At 32.5% G+C, this 16,781-nt stretch overlaps 2 protein-coding genes across 3 annotated transcripts in view; one reads left to right on the top strand and one right to left on the bottom strand.

Annotated features, from left to right (window-relative positions):
• The window catches only part of LOC105217392 (terminal nucleotidyltransferase 5C), a 232,820-nt gene extending 228,779 nt beyond the window's left edge, over window positions 1-4,041 (bottom strand). Inside the window, exon 1 of one of the 2 annotated variants that reach the window (XM_054233083.1) lies at window positions 3,351-4,041. The gene's annotated coding sequence lies outside the window, so the exon portion shown is untranslated. The remainder of the gene's footprint in view (window positions 1-3,350) is intronic. The other variant, XM_054233084.1, reaches the window with a different exon arrangement.
• Window positions 4,042-14,764: 10,723 nt separating this feature from the next.
• Window positions 14,765-16,781, top strand: part of LOC105218677 (helicase domino) — a 40,824-nt gene continuing 38,807 nt past the window's right edge. The window contains exon 1 of the mRNA XM_054234812.1: window positions 14,765-14,920. The gene's annotated coding sequence lies outside the window, so the exon portion shown is untranslated. The remainder of the gene's footprint in view (window positions 14,921-16,781) is intronic.

The following is a 16,781-nucleotide window of genomic DNA, read 5'->3' as shown; positions in this document are numbered from 1 at the left end:
GCACTTGAGAGTCGAGTAACGAGTGTGCAGCGGCTTGAAGAAAAAAAATATTAGTAATATACAAGAAGCTCGCACTTGGGCGTCGAACTCTGAGCGTTCCCAACGCCTTCATAATCAGAGAGAAAGGCAACGGACATAAAAGACTAGAGAAATACACAAAATAATCAAAAAGTCGGGTAGTCGATTGGTACACGGCGAGAATCCATTAAGGCCTCCTCCAACAAAGTCAAGGTACTTCTCCTATAATAACATAAACTTTTTATGCAGTCATGTTGAAAAAGGGAGCATCAACTGCCACTTAAAACAAGTAAGGAAAGGCTAAGTTCGGGTGCAACCGAACATTTTATACTCTCGCAATTTATTGAAGAAATTTAACCAATACATATATGCGGAATAAAGCTCACCGTATTTTTGAAAAACCTACAATGAGGTATATGGAAATGTTATGACCCGATTTTAATAATTTTTGGAACAGAGACACACTATTAGAAGAAAACAATTTCCTCTGAATTAAATTGAGATATCTGAGAGATTTACCCATATTTTCGGATAAAATTTATCCTTAGGCGCTGAGTTCAACATGTTCGATATCTGGGGCCTTGAAAAGTTAATTTCCGTTTTCGACAATTTTTTCACAAGTGAAGCCAGAGATGATATGCACTAATTGTGTAAAGTTTTATTCCGTTATCTTCATTGGTTCCTTATGTTTACATTATAAAGTGAAGGAATAAGATGGATTTCAAAATTGAGTTATAAGGAAAGTAGTAGTGGTTGTGAACCGATTTCGCCCATTTTTTGTCCGTGTTATCAGGGTGTCAAGAAAATATTATATACCGAATTTCATTGAAATCTGTCGAGTATTTCCTGAGATATGGTTTTTGACCCATAAGTGGGCGACGCCACGCCCATTTTCCAATTTGTAAAAAAGTCTCAGTGCAGCTTCCTTCTGCCATTTCTTATGTAAAATTTGGTGTTTCTGACGTTTTTCGTTAGTGAGTTAACGCACTTTTAGTAATTTTCAACCTAACCTTTGTATGGGAGGTGGGCGCGGTTATTATCCATCCAAATATGCCCCCTCCTAGTGCGATCCTTTATTTCAAATTTTACTTTTATATCTTCATTTATGGCTTAGTTATGACACTTTATGTGTTTTTGGTTTTCGCCATTTTGTGGGCGTGGCAATTGTCCGATTCTGCCCATTTTCGAACTTGATCTTCTTATGGTGCCAAGGAATATTTGTGCCAAGTTTCGTCAAGATATCTTAATTTTTACTCAAGTTACAGCTTGCACAGACGGACGGACGGACAGACATCCGGATTTCAAATCTACTCGTCACCCTGATCACTTTGGTATATATGACTCTATATCTAACCCATTTTAGTTTTAGGTGTTACAAACAACCGTTATGTGAACAAAACTATAATACTCTCTTTAGCAACTTTTGTTGCGAGAGTATAAAAACTAGCTTGTTTTAAAATCATATTCCTTGGAGGCCAACTCTGTGACTGTGGCACTTATTAGAGCTTAGTACCGAAACGAAAAAGGCTGTGTTCTCGACCTTCTGTATTCCTCCCATTCTTTTGAATGTACGAAGCATGAGTGTATATCAATGGAGCAATGACCTTTACCCATCTGATGGCTGAAGGATGGATGCACATACTATGTAGTATATGTACATATGTATATAGGATTACTCATAGGTTTTTACTACACGAAATATTGTTGTTGCGGAAAAGCTGCAATTTTGATGCACTTAGCAACCAAATTTGACAAGTTATGCTTGTGTTTCTGCAAATCTGCAGAGGAAAAAACTATACCTATTTTGAAAACCCTTTAATGTCATTAAAAGATTTGTTCCAAACAATTTATTAACAATTATTTATAATTTTTGACAATCGCATTTGCATCTAGGGGGGTTGAATTTGTGACTAATTTCTTTTTTCTATATAAATCTAATGTCTTTGACTCTGAAAATTAGTAGTTTACGAGTATACATATGTGTTTAACACTTTCATTAGGGAGAAACAATTCTGTCGAGTTTCAAGTTAAGCTTTTAACAAAAACTGTGGAGATTTAGCATGGAAATTAGCTTTGATTAAACATATAATTTGCAAACGAACTCCGTTTATATAATTATAAACTATTAAAATAAATTCGAGCGAGATAAATTTGAAACTTATTGCAATAACTTGTAAAAGCAAGGTCAATAGTCAATCAAATCAGAAAGAGAAGTTTGACTGAATGTCTAGCTGAGGCGATGAAATGCTTCCAATATTTTTAAATAGCTGTACTTCGTATACGGATAACTTCGTTTAATCCACGTCAAAATGTTCCCACAATATCGGTGCCCTACAATATTTCACATAAAAGTTTAACGCTATCAGAAAGAAGATCAACTGACATAATCGAGAAGATCGGTTCATGGAACGTTTATCTGGTTTCTTGCACCATTCTGTTTACATCAACAATCACCCGAGTGCAATTGCTTCGAGAACAGTTCCCCGAAACGGCTTTTCAACTAGTATTTTTATTGCAGAATAATGTTACAGCTTTAAAAACCACACTAAACTATCGTTCGTAGAGTCGCCGTAAAAAAATTTGTATTCTATCAAAATTTCTAACTCTTTAAGCTTTCAAAAAAAAAGGAAAAATAAATTACTTGGACTATTGTAAGATTATAATAATTTCAAAATTTTCCAAATGAAAACAGAAAAAAATTAATTACAACATAAAATTACCGTAAATTGAGAATGATGGAATTCAAACTTCCATAGTAATTTATGACGTCACGTCCTAATACAAATATTTGTCAAACTCACTCCAATAAATCTAAAAATACCAAACTATCGTAATTTCGATTTATCATAAACCGTACTTTTTTCCAAGAATCGTGAATTTCGTAGATGCCATGCAGTGACCTTGAAATTGTTACTCCAAATTATTCCACCCTAATGTATATGTGCATACGTGCATAGGTTTGTCGGCAGAGTAGAGTGACTTCTGGCTTCTAATGTCAAGTGTAAATACCAGAATCTTCCAGAAAAACAATACTACTAGCATACATTCTAGTAAATTCTTATGCAAGACGCCACTAATCCAACAAGAAACTACAAACCTAAGAAACCCAAAATAGTTAAACTAACCACACAAATTGATAAATTTAGTAAACAAAAGCAACAAAAGAGCGTTGATAAGCAACCGAGGGAGTGTAGAAAAACGTGTGCAAAAGAGAAGATGATAAGACAGAGACAAATTTATGCAAAAATTTAGTGGGGCATTAGAGTGAATTATTAGTGGCTTTTTGCATAAATTAAATTAAGCAAATTAGGTAAAAAAAATGGATTGCATACTTTTCCCACTTGAAGGTTAAGGCGCTGCAACAACACGCACACACACAGTGTTTACTACGCCAAACGACGACACGAATTACGGTTGTTATGCTTTGCGCGCCCGAACTGAGCGACGAGCGTTTGTTGTTTGTAGCTTTTTTTGGCTTTTTATGCTTATGCGATTGTGTTGTTGTTGTAGCACGCGCGCACGTTTTTTCTGCGATTTTTTTCTATGTAAAATTTAGCGCAACGTGGTTTCAGAGATTATTCATATGAAAATGCACTGATTTTTTGATTTTTTTTTAATTCGTTTTTACAATTTGCACAAACACAGAAGACACTACTTAAAGGAATCTCTAACACATAAATGTATGTATGTATGTAAACAATGTGTACACCACCTTTCACTTCACCCAGCGGTTTTAGCGCTTCCGTTTCGCATTTACACACACACACTCTGGCATAAATTTGCACAACTTCACACAATTTGTATTGGATTTTATTTTCCAATTGGATTTTATGCAAAATTGTATGCAGAACACGAGCAGAGCATGCAGGAAAACTCGTAACTGGCACAGTGAAAATGCTGCGGCACTCACACGACACGAGAAAAGACAAATTCGAAATTATTATACAAAAAAATGTATTTTGTTTTCGTTTTTGTTGTTTTTTCGGAATTAGCTAATTTGGACAACTACTACTCCTCGTTACGTATCGGACGGCGTGTGGTCGTTTTGTTAAACTACATTCACGTCGAACATGTGACGAACAACTGATGTGCGAACGAAGACGTTTTCTATACGAAAGCAGGCCGTTTGCCGAAATGCTGACCACACATACATACACACGCGTACATACAAGCTTTGTATTCCGCTTTACCGCCAAAAGTTGCGAACCCCTGACACGGTCCATAAGCTCGCATGGCATAGCAGAAAAGTAGTAAGTCAGCTGGCAAACAAATTGTGTTAGCGCAGAAGAATGGGTAAGAATGACATATACTTTGCACAGACACACACATAGTCATATACATAGTATATGGCAGCAGGCGCGACGTACGTTAACAGTGTGTGTAAAAAAATAGCAGTATGTTAATACACTTGTTGTTCTTGTCAGAAAACAAGTCTTAAAAATGTTTGAAAGCAACAACAAAGTTTTACAGTTAGACTTAATAAAATGGTATAACAGCATGCTATTATGTTTTATTATACCAGTTTATTGGATTTATACCAGTTTACAGGATTTATACCAATTTAATAGATTTATACCAGTTTAGTAGATTTATGCAACAACCCATGGTGTCTTATTATACAAGTTTATATAATTTATACCAGTTGCAAGTTCGATTGGGCACTCTCAAATAAACTGGTATAACAGCATGCAAATATATTTTATTAAACCAGTTTATAGGATTTATACCAGTTGCAAGTTCGTTTGGGCACTCTCCAATAAAGTGGTATAACAGCATGGTATTGTATTTTATTATACCAGTTTACAGAATTTATACCAATTGCATGTCCGATTAGTCACTTTCCCTGTCGGTCTGTTTGTTGAAATGAAGAAAGCTACAAGATTTCAAACTTGTTGTTAATCTATTTTGGTGAAATATGACCTTCGTTGAAGTACAAGTTTGAACGGAAGATTTCGCCTTAACTGTTATTTTTTTAGAAAACCAATACAGTGGCTCAAACGCAAAATGGGACACCGCACTGTGTTACAGCCCTTTCTCCAGTGTGAGTGAAAATTATAAATTTGTTTAATAAAAAGTAAGCAACATATTTTGAACTTATATTAACTTCTAAAGTTATTAACTTCTTCTTCAAGCCGTTTTAACCGCAAAAGGTTATGCTACTAAATATTAATTAAAAAAAAATGTATCCAAATATAAACAAAAATAAAAGTGTCCCATTTTGCATTTGACATTCAAATCGTATGTGTGTATGTTTTGTTGGCTTAGTTCCCATGAAGTTGGGTAAGGGTTACCAAGTTTACGAGGAATTACCAGCTAATATATGTTCAAAATATGTTGCTTACTTTTTATTGAAAAAACTTTTCGTTTTTACTCAAATTGGAGGCCTGTTTTGTAACATAGAGCGGTGTCCCATTTTGCGTTTGAGACACTGTATTTTAACATTTAAAGATTTACGGGCACAAGAAAGTATTTCTAGGATATGAAGTTGGTCTCCTTGTTGTAGAAAAACTAGCAGAATATATTTAAGAATCCCAGAGAGCATGGTTTAAGATCAAAAGATTGCGAAAAACCATATGGTATGGATATAAAGTAACACTCTGTAGGGATATGATATTAAAATGGTAGTTTGGGTTCGTGAGGATAATCAATACTAATATTAGAAGCTTACCAGCCAAACAAAATAATTCTTAAACCTCAGAACCCAATATACAATCCAAAAAAAGAAAAAACAATTTAAGCTCACTTAAGCATCGAGCTTTGATTTAAATCTCATGAGTTTCGACGGTTTTGGACAGATCTTTTGAGCGGTGTTTATGTAAAGACTATTCATAAAAACTATTAGACTAAGTTATTTACAATAATGGTAAAGCTTATTACCCTAACCAAAAGCTTTTGTATTATCATATAAAGTTCACTAAAGAACTTTTTGTCTAGAAAATAAAGGAAAATTCTTTGAAAATTATGCTGAGAGAGTTAAAATTGGTCGAAACTACAACCTGTGAACTTCGAATTATCAAATAAAATAAAATGTTAACAGATAACAAGAAGGTCTAAACATGGAGCTTTTAGTTACTTACTTTTCTACAATGCAATTGGATGAAGAAATGCTAGAAATAAATTGCGAAAATATTAAAGAAGACGACGTTGGGTAAAATTGTATGGTAGGGTTTCCATCAGAAGAGCTACATTAAAATATGGATACGGTTTAGTGACCATTTAAGTTCAAATGGGAAGTGGCTTCACCAGAAGTCTTAACTCAATCCTGTTGAAAATATCAATAAGAAGGTGGAGTATGTTGCTAGACCTAACCATAATAGTTTTTTTTTTATTTTTTAGAGTCTTTTGAACACCTATTTGGTCCTAAAGATGTTGAACCATTTTTTAGCTTCCTCATGGGTTATTATTACATACTAAGCCAAGCTTATTAGCGAAGTAACCCATAGTAAGCTTCTCCACTTTCAGCTTTCATATGTCATAACAGTGCCACTATTTTCATCACAACTGTTCATATAAATAAACAAATCTCCAACACATAATTCTACTTACATTTGTATGTGTCTACAATATAGAACAAAAGTAGACGCAAGAAGTTGATAGAAAAGACGCAACAACAACAAAACGGCAACGTTAAGATTTAGTTAAAGAAAATTAGCAAACAGTGCTATAAACGCGAATACATAGTTATGTACAACATAGAAGTCAGCAAAGAAAGATACCAAATAAGCAAATCAGCTGTCGCGGAAAACAACAAATACTACAGGTGTATATGTATGTATCTAATTGGGAGACAGTGTGATGTGTGCCCTATTAAGAGTCGTGTAAAGAGCGTAAGCGAAGAGAGAGAGCGCGCCCGCGCAACAAAACGCTTGTGTCATGAAGTGACACAGATAATATGAAATGAATTGAGGTAAAAGGCGAAGGCAAAGAAACGGCTACTTAAAAGTAAATCATAGAAGAGCAAAATACTTGACGCCAGAAAGGAAATGAAATTTTTGTGAAGAGAGAAGTAAATGAGTTAAGTAACAGTGATCAAGTGAGAGAAAGACAGGTGGAGAGGTGGTAATATAGGCGCTCAACATGTTTTTGAAACTGTTGTTAATGACTAAAATATAATAAATATAAAGTGGTAAAACGGTGTCTTCAGAAATCAGATATATATTGTTCAATATATCATGGATCCGAATTATGTTGTGAAAATTGACGTCACACATAATTCCGGGATTTAAGCATTAGATATATTATTATTGACTTTATCTTATGGTAGGTCCAGGAAACCAATTGTTTGAATGGAATCGGACCACAGGCACAGGAGAGTACTTTTGTAATATTTCGCGGAAAAAATATTTATGTTGGAATTATTTGAAACTCCGTAAAATAAAATATAAGGTGGAAAGCCTCTCTTCATGTTCCTAGATGGTCCTTCAGCTATAAATAAGCATCTGATGTGGTGAATTCGAGAATAAGAGTCTTGGGAACGGACTCTACTGTTACTTATAAAGTCATAAAGGTTGATATAGTTCTTGGTGAGCGTTCTAGCTTATATATTATGGACCGGTCCAGAAATTGCCAAAAAACGTTCCTTTCTCTTATTCTCTAGCGTCGCTCTATAACGATTTGAAAATTTTTGTGGGGAAAATCTTTATATAATATATGACCCGATTGAAGAAATGATAAAGTCAGAGTGATATTCATTTCATTTAAGGTGAACTGCACCAACTCTATGGAAGGTTTAAAAAGAGTCTAACTAACAAATGTATAGAAGAATTTTGGAAGATGAAGAGAAATGCTCTCTTTTAAAGAGTGTAAGAGTTTAAATTTTGTATTTCTCGAAAATGTTTGTATTTCTTAAATACCCCGACATGATCACTCTTATAAAGAATTCACCCAAACGCAGAAGGACATAATGAGCATTAGCCACCTCTCATAGAAAGAGAGTGTGAAAGAGAGCCGAGTAGTCACGCAATGTGCCGGAAAATACCAAAGTGAATTACTTCGTATAAAAAAATAATACCTTGAAAATTTGTCATGCGGTTCAAGTGCGCAGATCGACAATAAAAAAAGAAACACGTTCGGAGTGGGTGTAAATTTTTTGTAGCTATGGCCTATAAGCAATACTGTAGACAGGTTTGTTGCGCATTAAAACAGACAGCATGAATACATTTATAAACATAGACTGTATGTATGCCGATGATTTGGATAATTTGCGTTTTTTGCAGCGTTAAAAATGTATTGAGATGTCAAGTTCCGGTAATATGGATCCCGAAAAAAACGGGACTTCCGATACCGAATAACGGGATTATTTTTTATTTTTTCATTTATCGGTGAAATTATAAAAAAAACTATCAAAAATACCGTTATCTTGAAATCCCGAAATTTCGGGATTCGTTTTGACAGGTTCGTTTACATATTTAATGTCTAATTATATATGTCTCATGCATATAAGCATATCTAATTAGATTTATATATGGTTTAGGCAAACATAACTGCTGTATTTTATTAAAATATCCTAAATCAATTTACACTAAAATTGTTTTTTTAAATTTCTAGCAAGAATTTAGACTCAATAACGCTCTCTTTTTTGTTTGTACTTGAAAGTTTTCGACTCCAAATTGTTATTTAATATCCTAATACTTGAATAGGTTGACCTTAATAACCAAAGAATTCAATATTGACTTAAGTCGACTTAAGCTTTTTCAAACATATTACCACTGATATGCTAGACATACATACCTACATTCGAGCACATTGGTATGTACATATATATTTTAAATTTTATGCGTAATTTGTCGTTATTTGAAAAATGTGCGATTTTTTGGCTGTCTTCTAATGTGCTGTATATATGTATATTTATAGACATTACATACATTATATAGTATGTACGTATGTATGCCAAACATGTGCTTCAGCTTTTAGTAGCTGTGATATCTCAGAGGTGTGCTTCCGGTGGCGGTTGTTTTGTTTTGTTCTTCTATCAAAAAGAAAAAGAAAGAAAAAAGATTTGAAATTCTTAGGGAAACACTTTCTCGTTTTCTTATTACCAACAGCTTCCTGTTTAAAACAAACTACATTCTACGTGTACGTATGTATGTAGTATTTAAATGTAATATAATAATATTTTTGTTATAAAAAAGGCAACTAATTAGAAGAGAAGAGAGAGATCAGAAGCCGTTCAATCAGCTTTTTTATTATTGAGATACTCGTTAAGAAGACACTTAAGTCATATTTTTATACCCTGAACAGGGTATATTAAGTTTGTCACGAAGTTTGTAACACCCAGAAGGAAGCGTCGGAGGCCCTATAAAGTACATATATATATAAATGATCAGTATGTTGAACTGAGTCGATTTAGCCATGTCCGTCTGTCTGTCTGTCTGTCTGTATATATACGAACTTTGCAGATGTTATTTTCTCTTCAAGAAGCTGCTCATTTGTCGGAACTGCCGATATCGGACCACTATATCATTAGCTGCCATACAAACTGAACGATCGGAATCAAGGGCTTGTACGGAAAACTTCCGCATTTTAGTACATATCTTCACGAAATTTGGTGTGAGTTATTGCTCATAGAAATAATTTAATCTCCGAAAAAATTGTTCAGATCGGTTTACTATAGCATATAGCTGTCATACAAAGCGAACGATCGAAATCAATAGCTTGTATGGAAAATTTTCGCATTTGACGTGGTATTTTCACGAAATTTGACATGGATTACTGCTTAAGGTAATAATATAATCTCCGAAGAAATTGTTCAGATCCTTAATGTTTCTAGCACATAGTTACTAAAAGAAATGCACCTGTGAAGGGAATATTAGCTTCGATACAGCCAAAGTTAACGTTTTTTCTTGTTTTAATTTCAGTTAATATTTTTGATTGGTTAGAAATCTTCTGGACCTCCAAAACTGAAAACTGAACGGTTATATGAGCTCCGTTATATGAGCTACAAATTCGAGCCTGTTTCAGATCTTTGCGATCGCTTAGGTGCTTCAACGAAGCCTCGTTATGGGTAGAAGCGAATTTCGAGAATTGGTCATGTGATATAAGCAAGTCCAAATATGAGTATAGCCCAATCACGGTAAAATGAGGAACTAGAAGGAAAAACTTTGCTGGACCAGCGTTGTGTTCAATGTCAGCTTGGATCTAGGTGGTATGGAATAATCCTACTGATAGGTTAGGTGCTTCTTGGGATCGTTAAGGTGTTTCGCTCGCTGATCTCTTTGATGATACGTAGTAACGCTACAAATTTGTATATTATAATACAGAAATGAACCACAACAGGGTTAAGTTGCCATAGACCATAGACTTTGATCGAATTGAAAACAAGTTCAGTTCATATAAAGTAGAGCCGGTTGTCGAAGGATGTATATTCACCATAAAACTTACAGATATAAAGAGGGATAGAGCACTAAAATAACAGCACTTGGACTGATAAATTCCGGATTAATTCCAGTAACGTAGATACAGCTGTTGTGGGAATTCAACTCTTTGCATGCTTACTTTAAAATAAACCCGCTGTACCTATGTATATGTGGTCGAACGTGATCGAAAGTAACTTTTTTTTATACGCAACAGAAGTTGCTAAGAGAGTATTATAGTTTTGTCCACATAACGGTTGTTCGTAAGTCCTAAAACTAAACGAGTTAGATATAGGGTTATATATACCAAAGTAATCAGGGTGACGAGTAAAGTTCAAATCCGGATGTCCGTCTGTCCGTCCGTCTGTCCATCTGTCCCTCCGTGCAAGCTTGCTACGGAATCGGACCTCTGCCACGACCACAAAATGGCGATAACTGAAAACACATAAAGAGCTATAACTAAGCCATAAATAAAGATATGAAAGTACAAGGGTTTGTTCTAGGAAGGAACATATTTGGATGTAATTTTTTTTTTTTGGGAAAGTGGGCGTGACCCCGCCCCCTACTAAGTTTTTGGTATATATCTCGTAAACTACCGAAGCTATATCAACGAAACTCTCAGGAGTCGTTTTTTCAGGCATTTCCTTATATAGTCCAAAACTGGAGGAAATCGCATTATAACCAGGCCCACCTCCTATACAAAGGTTATGTTGAAAACTACTAAAAATGCTTTAATTCAGTAAGGAAAACCACCAGAGACCTGAAATTTCATTATAAAGATGGTACTGAAGAATGGTATACTTTAAATTTTAAATGGGCGTTGTTCCGCCCACTTATGGGTAAAAAACCATATCTCAGGAACTACTCGACCAATTTCAATGAAATTCGGTTTGTAATATTTTCCTTGCATCCCAATGATATGTTGAGAAAATAGGCCAAATCGGTTCACCACCACGCCTACTTCCTATGTACAAGAACTTTGAAGACGATCTGAATCGTTTACTTAACAATATATAAAGTAAGCACTAATGAAGATATCGGAACAGAACTTTGCACAAATACTACAGTGTGGCATCGGCCTTCTAAAAATCGCCACAAACGGACTATAAGTATTCAAGGCCCCATATATCAAATGTGAGGACCTCAGAGCTTCGAATAAATTTTTTATCGAAATATAGCTGGGTATCTCCGTTATTTTGAAGAAATTCAGAGGGAATATTATTCATCCATGTACCTAATGTTAGGGGTTTGAAATTTTCAATGGATTTTATACCATATATATGGGCATTTCCGCCATGTCGAACGGGACAATCGTACACCTTTCAACTAAAAAAAAGTATGAACAAAAATGTTTTTTAATTTTGACAGTAGGATTTTTAAATAGCCCTTTATTAGCTCTACATTTAGTGATAAGGTTGATTTTGGAACGGTTTTCATTTTCAAGATAATTGCAAAAAACCAAGGCATTCGCACGAGACAAAAAATGGAAGTCGTTTTTGGGAACAACGATTCAAACGGCGATTTCAGCGAATTGTGAGGCAATATTCAAATGTTTTTGATTGTAAAACGTTGCGCATTGATGGCCTTTAAAGTCATCCAAAAATAATTTATAGTTTTTTTTTTTTAATTAATTATTAACCACATTCGCACGGGACATGTCGCACGGGACATTTTTTTCCATCATAATATTAATGTTGATTTTGTTGTTATAATACGTAATTATTTAACAACAAGTCCAATAAAATGGCTTAAAAAAGTAGTAAATGTATTTATTTATTTATTTTAACTAATATCCAACGAGAAACACCAAAAATTCTATAGTATGAAAGGAAAATAGTATTATGAATGTGTAATACAGTTTTTTTCAGAAAATGCTGTCCTCGGGTATACAAATTTTTGGATTTCGTTATCTGCCAGACTTTCCTTTTGATAACTGTTCCCACTCCATCGACGGCTCTTTGCAAAAAAATCCTATTCTAATGAAGAGTATTTTAATTATTTTATAAAATCAACCAGGCTTGATAATATAAATTTGTTTTTAAACTGAGAGCATTTACCTTAAAAAAAAATAAATATTTTAGAAAAGCAACTAAAGGATTTCTTAATTTCAGTTAAGAGATTTATGAAGAAAATAATATTTCATGCGTTAACTTGTCACTTTTAAAAGCAAACGATTTTCCCTTACAACCTTGTTAAAATGCGCACTCTTATTTTGATTTGGAAGCCTATAATTTTCGCCAAAATCTATTTGAATAGCTATTTCAGTGGAATTTAAAGTGCGGTTTTTGCTCATATGTAAATAATTAATGTAAATGTATCTATTTACATACTTAAGTCAATTTTATAAGACAAAAAATAAATTTCAATTTTTAAATTCCACACCTACGATGTCGCACGGGACCAATTTTAAGTAGTTTCCAAAACCACAAATCTTCTGATTTCTGAACAAGGTTTTTTTTTATTTTAATTGTATACAAGTTTACTGTTTGTACCCGAAATTGGCGAGCTTGCTGCTTTTATTTGCGATGCAGTGGGAATAAGTGTTGTTTTTTGATGTCGCACGGGACATTAAAATATAGGATAATAAGAGAGCAAAAACTTATAGTTATTTGCAATCGCATGCTTTCTTATGCATTTTATTTTGCTCTTTGTACTCTTATAAAGGTTTTACACAAAGCAAAAAATTATACATGATATGTTTCTTTAACAATTTTGACGAAAAAACAAATGCAGTAGAAAAATCGAAATGAGAAAAGTAGCTCCTATTCGACTTGGCTTTGGTATATCTCGTAATTGGTTATGAATTAATTTAAAATTAATTTAATATCAATAAATTTAGATATTTTCCTATGAAAATATGCAAAAACTTTCTAATTCTAATAATGTTTAATATTTTGTCTGTGGTAAACCTTCTGGCGGAAATGCCCATATGCCGAATCTGTGAGTCAAATTGTATGTTATATTAATAAAATTAAATAAATAAATTGCGACAGTATAAAATGTTCGGTTACATCCTTCGCTACTTATTTAGATTTACCATTAAATGAATTCGCTGCTAACTGTTAAACTCAATTATTAACCAGATTCAAATAATCACAACAACAATAATGGTTTCCTTGTTATATTTTCACCTTCTTTTTGTTTTGTGATTCACAACCTTTTTATATGGACACATCACTCTAACCTCAAAAGTTTAACTGAAAAAAAGTTATAGTAATAACAATAACAGAACTGAAATAAATGTTACTTCCGATTAAAACTACTAAAAACGATTGCAAAATATTATTAATTTGGTTTACAAAAAAGAAAAAAAAACGCAAATTAGGTAAATAGGTACATATTTCCAGCATAAACAAACAATGACAACAGTGGCGAAGTAGTGGGAGCACAACGACCTTAGAGGAGAACAATTATTTTTTTTTTTTTACATTTGTAAGTAAATATTTGAATTTAGGTGCAAATATATACTTTTATGATTGTATAAATGTACATATATTTATAAAAACATATATTCACGCATTAAAGCTGCGCCACCATGTGGTTTTCATACATTTTTTAAGGTATTAGCGCATTTTTATTGTCTTTGTTCAAAAAAAAATTTACCGAAAACTGCGTATAAACAAGTTCAATAGCAACTAGAAAAACAAACATACATATGTAAATATGTTTAAACAAATGTTTATATGTTTGCTTTAACGAGTTATTTTTCAAATTGACTAATCATATGGCTAGTCATAATATAATAAAGAATAAAGAAAAAACGGCAATGCGAGAGAGCGGAACTACAATATGAGGTCAACAACTGAGAGTAGAAAAAAATTATGGAATTATGCGCACAACAAAATTAAAAGTATATACTAAGGATATGTGAAAAATCAAATGTTGTTGTTATATATTTTTATTATATATTATATTTATATATATACAGAGCATATATGTAAGTATGAGTAACTCAAGCGTTCGTGCTTGTTGGCATGCATGACCGGTAAATTTTACTATGCGCTCTACATTTTGTTGTTAAGAATATGCCAACAAAACAAAAGACAAATAAAAATAGATATTTCTGGTAAATTTCCAATAGACACCGACAGTTGTGAAGCCAATGTATGTGTGTGACAGTATCGTTCTAGCGCTCTATAAAAATTAATAAAATTCTATTATTCTTTTTACGCGCACTCTCTGCTCTGATATTTCAAGTTTTACGCTCGCTGAGCGCAATTTTTGTGTTTCCGGAGCACACCATATGACGAGAGACACAAACACACACATAAAAAATAAATAAAAAAAATAATGAAAAAAAAAATTAAAAAACCAACCAGCGAATTTTGTAAAGCACGTGGTGGTAGTGGTGAATTTGTAGAAAGTTGTTAAGTGTCTGCGCTACATACATATCACCATCAGCAGTGGCTGCAAATTCATTTGGACGCAAATTGAAGAAGCCGCAACATGTGCGCAGTGAGCAAAGCATTTAAATTTAATTGTAAAAAACAGTGGAGAGTTACTTGAGTGCGGCGGAGCAGCAGCGGATGATTGAAATTACATTGAGTGTGGTGAGCAACTTGTTATAATTGAATATGTTAAAAGAAAAAAAAGCATTTTTAGTTAATAAATTTAATCTCTGAAGTGCAAGTACATACACGCTTTAAATATTAGTGTGGTTGTGGTTGTGTAGCAGTCACTGAGTTAAACATGTGCTTTCTGTATGCTGTTAAGCCTAAAAGTAGGCAATATTTTTTTTGTTTTTTTCTTGATCTTAACGAACTGATCGCACAAAAAGCGAAGCTACAAGCTAAAACAACAAAATTATGACGTGTAGCACATTTTTTTTAAAGAAATATTTAATATATTAATTTTCAATAAATTAATTATAAATTAATTATTATATTTAAACAGGTTTCTTTGAACTTTCTTGAAAAACAATTAATTTACTCAAAATTTCTTTCCCATAAGTGAATGTATGATTATTTTGTAGGAGATATTTTTCATTCAAAATATAAGTTGTAAAATGCAGTTTTCAGTATCCTCCAATCTGGGTAGAAATATGTATATCAACTGACAGTTTCAACTCTTTGTGGCATAGGGAAGCATATTTCGATCATGGTACATGCTTATATTTACAAATACTGTTCCTCGAACTTTATCAAGTTTTTGTTCGAATTTCTAACTTAAAAAATCCGCTTATAAATGTCTTACAGATAGTTCCACTAAATAACTATTTTATGAAACACACATCGCATGGATAGAAATACACTAACCAAACGCAGACGTGATCTTCTCAAACTTATCTAAATTCGTATTTAACTTCTGAAATGGATTTTCTTTGGTCCTAGACCCTTCCATTTCATAGTAGAGGCTTTTTAATCAATTTTTATTTTTGATTGGGCAAAGTGAGGTTAGAATAAGTAATGATAGACCTTAGCGGCATGGCAACTATTTTTTACTGAAATCTGACATCTATATATGTATATAAAATTTAATTTCCTAGTAAATATTACATATTTAAAATATTCCACTAAAATTAATTTAATTTTAGTTTCGAAAATCATATGAGAATATCATGCAAGATATGGTAAGATAAAAATAAAGTAGAACAATTAAAAATCCCAACTATAATGAATATCTGAAAACTGATATAAATAATTACGTATATCTATGTAAATAGATAAGAAACTATAAGAGATTAAAAGATAACCACAGAAAAGCTCAGAATTCAAAAAAAATAACAATCTGAAATCTTGCACCACAATTTCTGTTCAAATACAGACATTGTACTAATAGACTTGGTTCAAATATATGATAATTAGGATTAAAATTAAACAGTAAAATAAATTTCAAGATATAGTAATAATATTTTTGTAAAAATGTTTAGTGTAAAGCGAAAGAGATTATTATTTTAATAATAATTTGAAAAAAAAAATAAAATTTATTACAAAAATGTTATTAATTATAATTATTTAAAGGGAAAATTGGATATTTTTATTTTTTAAACCATTGAAGTATATTCAAAAAAAGTTTTTAAACTAAAATGACCGATTAAATATACAAATTTATGTTTAACTACTATTTTTTAAAGAAAAATTCAATATTGTTTTTTAAATTTCTAAACCGTTCAAGTATTCTGTAAAAATATTTTAATTTAAAATTACTGATTAAATATTATTTAAAAAATAGAAACCTCAAAATAACCCAACTTTTGGTTTTTTATATTTTTTTATTTATTTTTATTACTTATTAAGATAAAATAAGCATTTTTTTATTAAAATAATATTTTTATTCTAAATTAAAAAAAAAACGTATCTCAAAACAACTCAAATACCAAAGAGCTTTATTTGGTCAATCCCAATGGATTACGAAATTGATAAAAAAAAATCATATTATCGCATACTTTGCCTTTTTCATTTGCATATTGCT

This window comes from Zeugodacus cucurbitae, chromosome 6 (assembly GCF_028554725.1).
Source record: "Zeugodacus cucurbitae isolate PBARC_wt_2022May chromosome 6, idZeuCucr1.2, whole genome shotgun sequence".
Classification (NCBI taxonomy): domain Eukaryota; kingdom Metazoa; phylum Arthropoda; class Insecta; order Diptera; family Tephritidae; genus Zeugodacus; species Zeugodacus cucurbitae.
The sequence above is the reverse complement of the archived record's forward strand: the minus strand, read 5'-3'. Positions and strand labels throughout refer to the sequence as shown.